At 48.2% G+C, this 8,401-nt stretch overlaps 1 long non-coding RNA gene across 2 annotated transcripts; it reads left to right on the forward strand.

The window, feature by feature from the left end:
* Positions 1 to 361: 361 nt before the first annotated feature.
* On the forward strand, positions 362 to 3,695 carry LOC120664805. Of its 2 annotated transcripts, none has more exons than XR_005671024.1 (6): positions 362 to 1,004; positions 1,103 to 1,148; positions 1,676 to 1,738; positions 2,803 to 2,831; positions 2,911 to 3,010; positions 3,309 to 3,695. It is a non-coding gene; the product is annotated as an uncharacterized LOC120664805 (long non-coding RNA). The 2 variants fall into 2 exon arrangements; XR_005671022.1 differs by lacking the exon at positions 2,803 to 2,831 and adding an exon at positions 2,361 to 2,443 and having other exon boundaries at positions 363 to 1,004.
* The last annotated feature ends 4,706 nt before the right edge of the window (positions 3,696 to 8,401 follow it).

Consider the following 8,401-nt stretch of genomic DNA (forward strand, 5'->3'; position numbering starts at 1 on the left):
AGGCTGCCTCATCTCGTCAGCTCCTGGATTCACGCTTCCAGTCAGCCATGAGAGCGGTGAAGGGGGAAAGGGCATCATCGACTCTGTAGATGGTAGAACAAGCTGCTGGCTGGTGGACCTCAGGTTACTATTGCCCCACTGTCAGCTGCTATGACTCAGGTAGCTTATAGCATGCGTTGTATTTGTGGAACGGAGGCTGCTGTTCCTCGGCGCGCCGGCCCATATCTTTTCTTATCTCACTGGAGGGTAGGCCTACGATAGGCATGACCCCACAACCAGGGAGAGGATGGTGGTAGAAGATGTGTAACTGAGGAAAAAAGAAGGGGACGGAGGACGGTGGATAGGGTCATCGACCTCTCCGCCTCCTAGCCGGTCGATCTGTCATCTTCCTCGCCGTGGTGTTCCATCCCGTCCGACTAGACCGCACAGCGTGCGCCGCCGCTCTGCTGCAGCAGGCGCGTGCGCTCCCTCCTCTCTCTACTGTGCGGCGACGCCCCGCTCCCATACAGGCGTGCGCCCCCTCCTTCTCCGTCAGCGCCATGATGTCGAGGCTGTCTCATCGGAGCAATTGGCGGAGCTCGTGCCATCCCGTCAGCGCCTACCGTTCTCGTCCCAGTTCTGCGATGGTCGCCGAGATAAGTACCTCCCCTCCCTCCACTGCCCCTCCCCTCCCTCCATTGCCTCGTCCATCTCGTCTCAACCCCAAACCCTAACAGTAGCTTTGATTTGCTGTCTTCTTCCCTCTACTTCCTCCGCCTTCCAAGACCAGAACGTGGAGATTTGTGAGCTCCGTATCTTTCTTGTGCTTTCTCCTCTCTCATACGGTCCTACCCTGTGGTGTTTTTGTTCCCATTTTGCCTTAACCTAATCTGCAACTTCTTCGATTTTTGCCTTGGCCTAATCTGCAAACTTTTTGATGTGGCTGACTGTAGGCAGCGTGATGGCCTCAGGTGACCTGGGAGGGTAAGGGTTAGATAGCAGCAGCTGGATTGAAGCCTTTTGAGGTGGGTTCATCTCATCTTCTTTGGTCCGGTTTTTTCCCTGTCCGGCTGCTGCAGCCCTTTACTGAGCATGATTGCTGTGTATTTTCCTTTGCTTGCAGGTTCAGCTAGCCGTGCAGAAAAAAGGATGAGCCCTTATTGAATCAGGTTCTTTTTTCCCTTCAATGAGTTCGCAGTTTCTACCTTCTCTGATTCATTTCCCCCCTACAGATGTCCTATTTTTTACCTTGGTCAGGTTGATATGTTTGAGTAATTTTTAGTTGCAGCCTTCAAGGCAGTTGTTTATAGTTCATAAATGTATCATTTGGCTACCTTACTTATTTTGCCTCATATTTTATGACATCAGTAGATTTGAAAATTTTGCTCTTTAATAAAAAACAAGTTGAGTTTGCCATGAAAGCTCTGCTTAGTTTAGCAGCACATATCTGGTATTATAAAGTTATAGTAACCATATTCTTGAAAAAATGTTTATTTGCATGGAAAGGGATAGTGGCCATAATTATATGAAAGATAGCTTGGTTAGCTTGAAAAGGAATGTTGCTTCGCATTGACCTGTCTGGAACATGTGTTCCTAGAATTTGGCATGTCTGAAATAAGTTCCTTTGCTTTGACTCGATATGCTTATTTGCTCTAGCTGAACTGCACTTATATATTATCTTTATTCCTGTTGCAAGGTGAAGAGTTTATGTCTGCTGTTGCCTGAATCTTCGTGTGGTTGTTGTCTTGGCATTGCAAAGGTGAATTCTTGCTGCTTAGAACAGAGTGGTGATCAAATATTCTATTTTTCTGGTTATTGGCATAAAGAGTAATCATTCAGTCAAACTGTGCTGACTCTTAGAAAAATGATAGTGACATATGACTGGCAGTTTTTATATGTTTTACCTATGATTTCTTCAAATATTTTCTTTAATTCTGCACAAGCATCTAGGTTCATAGCTTTCGGGGTCACAATCTCATAGTGTCACCAACTTAGTTCTATTAGTTTGTGTTAGTTGTGGATTTGCTCATACTGCTGCTATCATAATTTACTGAGATTGTTTTTTATCACATCTTACCATGAAAATTGTTTTATTGAGAATTGTAAAGTGACAGTGTAAAGTGACAGTGTAAAGTGACAGCTTCAGTTTAGAACTTAGCTATGGTTACTAAGCTATGTAGGTAGCTCCTGAAAATGCATAACCACGCTGATGGTTTTTTCGCTTCTGAATTTGTGTCTCTGTATTTAAATCTGCTATAGTATTGTCTGAATGTGCTATCGATTATAGTGAATTTCAGTTTAACAGATTTGTGCTTCTAGACCAGTTGATAACTCATCATTCCACAAAATTTATATTTAGACACTTGTTCTATGCTGCTCAGGTCATTTCCTACTCAATCAAGAAAAACACATTACTATTAAATTGCTACTGATTTCTGCTGTGCTTTTGCAACAATTTGCAAAGGTTAGTTTACTCTTGATACTTTGATACAATCTTCAGTATTTAAGTTTAACACCTTCCATTTAACGTCTGAAATTGATGTGATGCGCTTAATGTGTTGTTTTTGTATATGCACCAAAAAGGCCCTACATAGATTTTTTTCGTCCCTTATCTTGCTAGGTGCCTCTCTCCTTTTCTATTCATGTCCTTACCTACATCTGTAAATTTTCTCTAATCTTGCTTTATATTACTCAATGCATGGTGGTAGTATCTTCTTTTCTTACACCTAGGCTTACCTTATCTATAAATTATTGTTCTTTTCTATCTATCTATGTAATAGTTACCATAAATATTGCTCATACCTTCTGTCTACCTTTATCTAGGCATAGCATAAGACTAACACAAGAAAAAGGTCTATATTGCCACCACAGATTTGTTTTTTTAATATCATGTCAAATAATAATCTCATATCTAACATGTATAATTTTTAGGTCCCGCCCCTCACCTAGCAAAAAAAATGCTAAAAAACTGCTGCTTGATGAACATGCTGAAAATGAAGATGATGACTGTCCGTGACACCGCCAAGCCTAGGTATGCTCTTGCTACAAACTTCAAATGAGACAAATACATAAGCTACAGATAGCTATACTTGATCAAAAATTAATATCTTTATTAGTCTTCACCAATTTATGCGTTTGCTACATCACAATATTTATTAAATTAAATCTGAATATAAATTCTTATTAATCAAAGAATCTTTCTGTGCCTGACCTTGCAAAAACATTTTTGGTTTAGGTACTCCTGCCATGTCTACAATATTGAATTGCTGTTTCATGTTATCTTCAACTATTTTATAACTAACAACTGTTCTTGATAACTACATTTGCAGTTCCAGTATTGATGATTAGAATGGAGATGCTGATCAGCTCATTTTGTGTTTTCCCAATTGCAGCCATGCCTAGACCTACATCTGATGAATTGCTATTACATGCAATGTATTCAGCTGTTTTAACCTAATGCTCGGCATTAGTTAACTCTCTTTTGGATACTTTTATGGCTGCAAACTGTGCTATTTCTAAGTTCTCACTAATTTATTAGTACTCGCTTTTATTTGGATTAGTATTACGAGCTACCTACAAAAATATTTGGTAGCTACTAATGCTGATCCTCAGTTATAATATATGGCTTGACAGAACCTATTCGCTGCACATGCCATTCAATCAGTAGTACTACTGCTGGTGTTAAGATATATATTTGCCTGAGACGACTGCTATTAGTTTGTTTGTCGTTCAAAGCATTGTTGTCCTATATTCTTAATACTTGAATAGCTAGATCTTATTATCTTTATACAAAGCTACTATGTCCAGTTCCAATATTTCTATTTTTTTATTTGCTATCTTATACTATGTTTACTCATGTACATAGATGTGTTATATTTCTAATGAAGAAACTGGTGCTAGAGCGCGCAACGCGCACGTTATGTTCTAGTAACACGAAAGGTGGGCCGATTCCCTGGCCGGGCAGCATGGCCACGTCGCCCGCTGTTCCCGACCGTCGGATTGGCCGGACGAACGGTATAGATCTTATTTTTCTTGTCATTTTGCAAAAAAAAAACTCTCGAACTTTATAGAAATCAACTCGCGGTTTAGCTTCCTCTCTTAGAAATTTTTGCAAAAAAGCTCTCAATCTTTCTCAAAAACAATCCGCAGTCCAACAGCCAGAGTTAAGGAAAATTTGCAAAAAAAATATTAAGTTTTTATCAAATCAACCCGCCATCCTAATTCTCTCTCAATATTTTTTTTACAAAAACCCTCAAATTTAAATTAAATAAAATTATAGCCCATTCCATCCGTTACTTCTACACGAGTAACATTATACGTACAATTTGAACACCAAAACGCAGTGAAATCAAAAGTTGCTCAATATAGAATTTGATCAAAAATTCAAAACCAACTTTATCATAGAACAAATTTTAAAATTCAAAGCGCTTTCGCAATTCGTTAGCACAAACGCTTACATACACCCCATTGCAACTACAATTTAGGCACCAAAACGTCTTCAAATAAAAGAGTAATCAACAAAAAAGTTGCCTAGAATTTTAAAATCTACAACTTTAGCATATAGTAAAGTTTTGTAATTTCAAATTGTTTTCGTAATTCGTTCAACATAGCATCTTATTTTGCTTAAAAATATAATAGCGTACCACCGTTCTCCTATGCCTTCTCATGCTACGTCCACAATAACGCATCATATTTTAATATAATCACTACTTTCCTAAATAAATAACACGTCTATTAATTGCAATAATATTTTATAAATACATTAAGTATCAGACTAATTGTGCTCCGCCCTCCCTAATAAATTATCTTATCCCTTCTTTCACCACAAAAAATATAGCAACAAATGTCATAGCTCCATTTTGATACCCAAAATAATATAGTACTTAAAATAACGTCACCATAATAGAATGCCCCAAAATATATACAAAGTGCAATAGTGGGCTGCAGACCATGACACCTACGCTTAAAGAAAAAACTACTACACGCATCAACTAAAGTTCACATCAACTACAAATCGTCCCACCTATGTTGCAATTCTGAAAAAAAAAACTAAAAAGTGTATCAAGTTACGTACATTCTTATTCTATGTATGAAATAAAATTTCACCAAATACAATAAAATGATCACAAACAGACCTTGCGCGGCAATGCCGCGTGGCCTTTCTAGTCGTATCCTCTAAAGTCGGCAAAAACGACTTGCCTCTCCAGTTACGCATCTGAGCCGTTCGATTCGTATCCAACCGTCACTCCAGCCAACCCCAATCTCACAGGCCTGTTCTCGGCCCATATCAGCCCACTGGCTAGCGACTCCTTTCCGTGGTCCATCGCCGATAGCCTCCGTACAGTCGCGCCGCCGTTCCCCTTCGCACCTGGCCGCCGCCGCGACGCTCGGAGTACCTCGCCGAAGCTACCCTCCCCTTCCTGATCCAGCGGCATTCCTCACCTCAGCGTCAGAGACCTCGGCCATCTGCAGCATCCGGCGCTCCTCCTCCATCTCCTCCCGCATTCGCAGTGGCGCAGCTGCTCCACCTCCACGAAGAGTGGAGGGTGTCGCCAAGCTCGTGCTCCAGCTTGGCGTTGGCGGCCTCCAACAGGAGGCGGTGCCGGTGCTCCTCCCGGAGGGCTGCGGCGGCCTCTCGCGGCGTCCGGCGCCGGTTGTCGGCCATCCTCCGCAGGAGGTGCTCCAGCCTCCTGGTCATGACGCGCCGCTCCTCCTCCAGCTCACCAATGTGGCAGCGCGTCTTCTCCAGCTCCGCCTCCAACACGAGCATCATCACATCCGGCTTCGTGACTGCAGCCCCTATCGCCCCATGGAAGGTCGTCGGTGGACCGAAAGACTCAGAGGGGAGACTGCAATGTGCTTGTATACTGCTATCAATTCTGAAAATTGTTCCAACTGCTACGAAATAGTGTAACTATAAAAGTTGTAAAGATTGTTATTGTGTTGTAAATTGATCTGGAATAATATCGTGAATGACCTCCACCGCTCGCGCTAAAAACAGGAGCCCGGCGCCAACGCAGCGCCGATTCGCGCCAGAAAATTACCGCAGTGGCTATACGTCAGTGCGGGCGTTGTGCCTGATGTTGGGCCGGCCGACCAAGCCAAGTGGGGCAGCTCATATTTGTGGCTTCACGGTTGGATAGGAATTGAAGGGTTCAGATGTGTGACTGCAGAGACAAGTTGATTTTGCTGACTTTAGGGCAAGTACATTGATATCGTCTTAAACGCGGTCTCGTGCAATGACACGTAATCTTGAATCGACTTACTAGACAACTTTTACAATGACTTGTCTTTTTAGTTGTCTCATAGTTATACCACGTCCCTTGGATGAAATAAAAAAATATTTAAGTTGCATGGCAACAACAACTTGTATAATGATGGGGAAGTAGTCTCATACTCCTAAATTTTAGCCTATGAGACGGTTGTTTCGCGAGGCAACCACCTCTTTCTCTCACCACGCTCTCTCTCCTCCACATCACTAAAAATCCTAAGTGGCATTGCATGAGCCGACCTATGAGACCGCTGACGTGTAGTAATGTACCTGCCCTTGGAGGATCTGATTCCCAGCAGCGAGCAAGATGAAGACGGCGGCACCCATAGCGCGGGGCTGTCGGAGGGCCGCCTGGTGCTCAGGTTGTCCGCACCGGTATCTGTAAATGGATCTGTAAACAACATAGAGTACAAACATAGAGATTTTTTTGCTGCAGCGGCCACTCCAAATGGCTCTGTATATTTGCGGACGGGGCGGAAGCATGCGATTTCCAGCGCGGTACGGGTAGAACGCAATACTCTGTGTGCGGGCCCCCTTCACCCTTCGCGCCCGTCCCCAACCACCCAGCTCAGCGCCGCCCGCCCGCCCGCCACGGCTCGCCCTGCTCCGCCCCGCCCTGTGCTCTAGCGCTGCTCGTCGTCGACGCCCCTGCCTCCCGCCCTGCTCCTCGCCGCCCGCCCGCCCGCCACCGCGTGCCGTAGCCCCCGCCGCCGCTGGGTGTGGGGCCCCGCCGCACGCAGGCCGCCGCGCCGCGCCGTCGCGAGGCCTGCTGCGCGCACCCGCCCCCTGCTCCGACCGCCCGCGGCCCCGCGGGCTGCTCCGGCCGCGCGTGCTCCGCGGCAGCTCCTTCCTCCCGCTGCGGCTGGAGCATGGAGCTGTTGTCGCCGCCCGGGCAAGGCTCCACGCCGCGCCGTCTGCTTGAGGGGCGCCGAGGGCCATGGTCGCCGCGGCGCCGGGCCACCGAGCTCGATGGATGGAGGAGAGAGAGGGGGGGGGTTGGACGGGTGGATGGATGGAGAGGGGGTTGGACGCTGCGGCAGGGGAGCGCAGAGCTCGAGTGCCGTCGGGATTGGCCACGGACTGCCAGAGTGTGGGATGGCCGGAGCTCCGGGGAGGGCTGCGCCGGCGAGGGAGGCCGGAGGAGGGCCGCCACCTGGGGCAGAGGGAGAGGGGCTCGCGCAGGCCTGCCGCCGTCACCGCCATGGTCCCAAGCAGGCCTCCGCCTGGATTCGACTAGGTAGAGAGGGTGGAGGAGCCGCCGCCCCAGATCCGGCCGAGCTCGACGCTGCCGACGGCGAGGCCGGCGGAGCTCGCGGCGGAGGGAGGAGTTTAGGAGTGCCGGTGAGGGAGAAGAACGGGGCGGCGTGGGGAGGGAGGAGGGAGGGGCCTGCGGGGAAGAAGCTGGGGGCGGCGTGAGAGGGAGGTGGCGTCGGTGGTGGGGTCGTGGGGTATTAGAAATTCTGATATGCGAGTCCCGCGGATGGTAGTTGATATAGAGAAGAGATATAGAGAATGAATGAGTGCGGAGAAACTGGATATAGATAAGAGAATCTTGGTGACCAGGACAGAATATTCCTTTTAGAGAGTGAATTTAGAGTACCACGAGTGCGGATAGCCTCAGATTTGGCCGCGGAAGGCCTCGAGGTCGGTCGACACGCTGAGTTTCATGCGTGCCGCCGCCTCCGGTGGGGCCGGCCTCGGTGCCGCCGATGCCGGCACAGCGGCAGGCGGCGGCGGCAACAGCAGCACACGCTGCTGCTCCTCTTGTGGCCGTGCGGCGGGAGCTGGGGCTGGGAGGGAAACCGGCCCCGCCGCCGGAGCGGCTGTGCCGGACAGGGCGCCGGCCCCGCGAGCAAGACCGGCAGGGCCGGCGCGGCTGCGCTGGCCTGGGTGCGGCCCTGCGGGCGAGGGCGTGAAGCGAGCCACGATGGCGGTGAAGTTGCAGGCAGTTTCGCTGGCCCCGTCATGAGAGTGCGCGGTGTGCCTGTCCGAGCAACCGTCCTTGCAGACGAGGGTGCCCCAGCCGGGGCCACAGCTGCCTCCGGAGCCGGATCCGAAGCAGGGACCGGAGCCGCCGTGGGCAGGCACAGCTAGCCGTGGGCCGCTGGCCTCCTCCTCGCCCGGTGCGGCAGGGGCCTCCGGGTGCAGCTG

This window comes from Panicum virgatum, chromosome 2K (genome assembly GCF_016808335.1).
Source record: "Panicum virgatum strain AP13 chromosome 2K, P.virgatum_v5, whole genome shotgun sequence".
NCBI lineage: Eukaryota > Viridiplantae > Streptophyta > Magnoliopsida > Poales > Poaceae > Panicum > Panicum virgatum.